We start from the raw sequence: 5341 nt of genomic DNA, 5'->3' as shown, positions 1-5341 counted from the left end.
TAATTGGTTACAGATATATAGATTAATTTCTTGTGGCTCTGATCTGTTCCACTGACACACACGCCTATTTCTGTGCCAGTAAAAGACTGCTTAGATTATAATTTTCTTGTGAAATATCTTGAAATACAATGTTCGATGCCTCCGGATTTATTGTTTATGATTGCCTTAACTATTCAGTGTCTCTGAAGTCCCACATGAATCTCAGGGCCATTTTTCCAGATCTGAGAAGAAAACATCATTGGTATTTTGATTGGGATTACATTCAGTCTGTAAATTGCTCTGCATAGTGTGGATCTTTGATGGTGTCTGTTCTTCCAACTTATGTATAATGAAGATGTTTTCATTTTTGGCATTCTCTCTTATATTTTCCTTAATGTTTTGCAATTCTTCATTGTAGAGATCTTTCATGTGCTTGGTTAAGTTTATCTCAGGGATTTCTTTTTTTTCTGTAGCTATTTTCAATGGGACTATCCTGTAAGCTCTTTCTCAGCCATGCCATTATTTGTGTATACAAATAGCACTGTTTGTATGTGTGGGGTGGTGTGTGTATGATTTTTTTTATACTGCAATCTAGCCAGTGTTTTCATGAGTTCCAATAATTATTAGTGAGTCTTTCGGTTCTCCTCATTGCTCAGGCTTTGTATCAGGATAATATCTTGTATGTATGAAGAGTTTGACAGAGTTCTAGCCGATGCCATATCTGGCTGCAGAGTGAGAAGTATGGGAGTTTCAGTAGCTAAGCCATCATGTACTGGACTATTTCTTGAAGGGATATCTTTAATCATTATTGCAATGTTGTTTTTCATTGCTTCTCTGTTTAAATTTTCTATGTGTTTTCAATTTAATCTTTGTAGGTTGAAGTGCGGGTTTGTCCATTTCTTCAAGGTTTTTTCAATGTGTTAGAAAATAGTTTCTTGTGATTGTATTTTGGTGCTATTTTAATGTCTCTTCCTTGTTTCTAATTTTATTTATTAGACTTTTTGTCTTGTTTTTCTCTTCTGGTTAAAATTTTGTCATATCAAAAACAGCTTTTTATCACATTGAATTTATTTTTCAGTTTCAATTTCATTTGTTTCTTCTCTAATACTTATAATGCCTCACCTAATGCTGATATTTGGCTTGATTTCTTCTTTTTCTATATCCTCTGGTGCATCAATGGATTATTTGAAACCTTTAGTTGTTTTTTTTTTATTGGAAAATCACATATAAAGAGAGGAGGAGAGACAGAGAGGAAGATCTTCCATATGATGATCCACTCCCCAAGTGGCACAATGACCAGGGACGCACCAATCCAAAACCAGCAGCCTCCTCTGAGTCTCCAGCATGGATCCCAAGGCTTTGGGCCATCTTCAACTGCAAGCTGAATGGGAAGCAGTGCTCCTGGGATTAGAACTGGAGCCCATAGGGGTCCAGTCACATACAAGGTGAGGACTTTAGCCACTATCCTACCACACTGTGCCCAGAAACCTTTAGTTTTTTAAAGGAAACAATTAATGTTATAAAGTTGCCAATTAACATAGCTTTTACTTAATTCTTCAGATTTTGATGTGCTGTGTTTTCATGCTCCTTTGTTTCAAAATAGTTTTTGATATTTTAAAAATAATTCAGGGACCTACTAGTCATTAATTCACATTTTTAAAGACAAGTGTACAAATATTTATGGATACTTTTATTAATTTCTAGCTTCATTCCTTTGTCCTCTGAAACGGTATATGATTTTAACCTTTTTAAATTTACGGAGACTTATTTGTTCTTTAGCATATGTTCTAGTCTTGAAAATATTCCTTGAGCATTCTGTAGCTGTTGAGTAGAATGTTCTACAAGTGTCTGTTATTTCTATTTGCTTAACAGTATAGCTCAAATCTTTTATATTTTTGTTGGTTTTCTATACAGGTAATCTGTCAATTGTTGAAGTCCAGTAGTATAATTGTATTGGAAGTATAACAGTATTTGCTGTATCCATATGGGTTATCTTGTATTGGCTGCTATATGTTTATAATCGTTAGGTGTTGTTGATGAACCAATCATTTTATTGAGATATAACATCCTTTGTCTCTTGTTGCAATTGTTGACTTTTCTCAATATGTATTGTCTTTTTTTCTTTTCTAATAGGAAATTTCATTGTTAATTATTTTCCTTAATAGTTTCAGAAAGAGGAACAGATTAATCTCAGTTAAACATAATTGGCAGTTGGCCAAATCTAATGGAACAAATGTTCTAATTGCTAAGGATTTAGCATTTAAAGCTTAGCCATCTAATATATCAAACATAATCTTGAATAAATACATACACAACTTTCCCTTAGTACAACAAATTTCTCACTTCAATATGGAAATATTTTTATTAAATATGATTCTCACAGGAACAAATTCCCTGGACAGTATAGCCAGGAGGACAATGCACAGAAAGAAAAATTCAAAATAAAACTCTGTAGGATAACTTACTAAATCTAAGGAATCATTCAATATACTATGAAATACAGAGAGTTACAGGAAAATCAAGATGGCAGAATAGGGTAAGGATATGTTTAAACAGATGGAGAAACATTAGCCAGTGTAAAGCAGAGAGGGCACAAACCAGGAAATAGGAGAGGACAGAACAACAGCAGAGGGGCAAACATGGGAAAACAGCAGACCAATAACCCAACGACATTCAGTGAACAGCTATCTGAACTTCACCAGCAGCTGGAACTCCCCAGCAACAAGGTAGAAAGGAACATTTACCAAGAGCTCAGGGGATGAACCCAGATAAAGAACTGCCCATCCTGCTGGCCTGTTTGATCGGGAAGAGAGACAGAGTGGCAGGTCAGAGATGGGCAGTTCAGGAACAAGGTGGATTTCACACCCAAGTCTGTCCCCTAGATCCAAATCAGGCGCCATCTTATGTAGGAAGGCAAAGGCTATAGGACAGGACTGTGTATGCACTAAGCTGGGATTGAACTCATTTCTGGCTCAGTGAACTGCAACAACATGGCATCATATAGGTTCCACACAAGATAGGTCTGGGTAGCCTTCAAACCTGACAACCAGTAGGTCAAGAACTCTAGTAGTGGCACATCTGGCACTACTTCTTACACTGTGGCAAAAGCTTTACAATTGCAGGGACAACAATGAGCTGCACATGTGCTGAGCTGGAAGAGAACGCAGAGGGTTCAGTGCATTGCGCTACTCACATGGGGAAAATAATACCAACTATGGCATCATATGAGTCAAAATAGGTTCGTGTGGGCCTCAGATCTAATGACTAACAGGTCCTGGCAAGATCAGCACCACTGACAACCTAGTTATGCAGGAAACTTGGTGTCTCCTTAACCCTGGGAATTGCTCTAGCAAGAAGTGGGAGAAGGGTTGTACAAACAACAGTGCAGCCTTAGCACAGTACATAGGAGATGGAGACTAGTAAGCCAAGAGCTGGGGCTAGGAAAACCATGGCGGAAGAATAACACAAGACATGTAACTCCTTGGGGGCAATAGCACAAGTGACTTTAAACAAAGAGCCATGCACCAACCACAATTACTAAAATTAAATTGTAGACCTGTGTGTGACAGAGCTTAGAACCCTGCCCCAAGGAGAACAATCTGTTAACCAAAAGTACAATGACGAAGAGCAAAAGAGATGAAGGTACAATAAATATTACTAAAGACTCCCCTGCAAAGGAGCAAAAGTCTTAGCCAAGCTCAGCGTTAAATGAGGAAGACATCAAGAAAATGGGGAATACAGAATTCAAAACTTTTGTTTTAAAGCTTCTTATCAACAAGAAGATGCATGTAAAGCAGGCATTCAAGGAATTTAAGGGCTATGTCACACAGGAAACAAGTCAAATGAAAGCTGATATATCAGAAATTACAGTGGAACAAATTAAAAGTACAGTGGAGAGTCTCTAGAATAGAATGAATAAAGCAGAAGAAAGAATCTCAGAATTGGAAGATATTTCCTGTCATTGGGGAGAAACAAACAAAAAGATAGATGAAGAGCTGGGTCAAGCCAAAGAAAAATATTCAAGAATTGAAAGATACTATTAAAAGGCCAAATATAAGAGTTATGGGAGTCCCAGAAGGTGTAGAAAGAGAAGCTGGGATTAAAGGTGTATTCAATGAAATAAGAAGGGAAAAGTTCTCTAATCTAGAGAAAGAATTGGGAAACAAGATCCAGGAGGGGCACTGAACTTTCAAGAGGGTTGACCAAAAGCGATCTTCACCATGACACATGATAACCAAGCTCTTTTCAAAAGAACGTAAGGGAAACATAATTAAATGTGCATGTGAAAAACTCAATTGACATATAAAGGAATGCCAATTAAATTCACAGGAGATCTCTCACAGGAAACTGTACAGGCCAGAAGAGAATGAGTGACATATTCCAGATTCTAAAAGCAAAAGATTGTTGGCCCAGGATAAGGTACCCAGCAAAGCTTTCCTTTGTCTTTAAAAATGAAATAAAATTCTTCCACAGTAAAAAAAAATCATAAATAGATAAATAAATAAACATAGTTACAAATGCAGTGATAGGTCTGCATGAAGAGTTTCTGGATGTAATTGAACATGACAGGCTTAGTAATAAGAAACACATGAAGAAAAGGTGAACATAATCCTACACTGTCTCAGAAGCCAAAAATATTCTTTCTGCTCAAGGCTACATACAAGGATTAATCTTTATTTTTTTCCTCTCATAAAACTTTCCCATAGTTACACACTGTGGAACTGTCTTATCCACAAACAGTAACTTGGTCATTTCAGAAGGGAACTAGAATCTTTTCTTGATGATCCACATGAACCAAGCCTTGGTAATGTCACGTGGAACCAAGTAATTCGGTGCATCAGTGTCAACAACCTGAGGGCCTGAAATATTTTCTACAATCACTGGAACTTGATCAGGATATTTCTCTCGGATCTTGGCAGATTCCAAGCATCTGTGTTCTGTTGATTGGTCCTTCTTGAACATCCAGTTCGCGGTGGTCGTGGAGAGGACTGGACTGAGCAGGCTGTGGGAACTGCGGAGTTCACTGAAACAACTACAACAACCACGGTAGAGGTGGCACCAATATATAATTTCTTTTGTAGATTTTTATGATGATTGACTTAGATTCTGTTTTATCTGATGCAAGTATCACTAATTTTGTTATGTTTGATTTCCATGTATTTCATGTATTTTGTTTGATAATATTTCATGGTGGGGAGCTGTTCTGTGTGCTTTAGAATTTTAACACAATTTTTAGCATCTACATTGATGCTCAAAGATATTTTGATGCATATGAAAGTTTCAAATGCATTTGAACACAATGTATAATGCACAGGGTTTTTGTGTGGTATTTTACAAACACCAGGTCCATTGTTTTTGGGTT

At 36.9% G+C, this 5341-nt stretch overlaps 1 pseudogene; it reads right to left on the bottom strand.

Annotated features, from left to right (window-relative positions):
- Nucleotides 1-4600: 4600 nt before the first annotated feature.
- On the bottom strand, nucleotides 4601-4941 carry LOC121171357 (annotated as a pseudogene).
- Between the last annotated feature and the right edge of the window lie 400 nt (nucleotides 4942-5341).

Source organism: Ochotona curzoniae, unplaced genomic scaffold (assembly GCF_017591425.1).
Source record: "Ochotona curzoniae isolate NIBS_2020 unplaced genomic scaffold, NIBS_Ocur_1.0 scaffold_2587, whole genome shotgun sequence".
NCBI classification, from domain to species: domain Eukaryota; kingdom Metazoa; phylum Chordata; class Mammalia; order Lagomorpha; family Ochotonidae; genus Ochotona; species Ochotona curzoniae.
The sequence above is the reverse complement of the archived record's forward strand: the minus strand, read 5'-3'. Positions and strand labels throughout refer to the sequence as shown.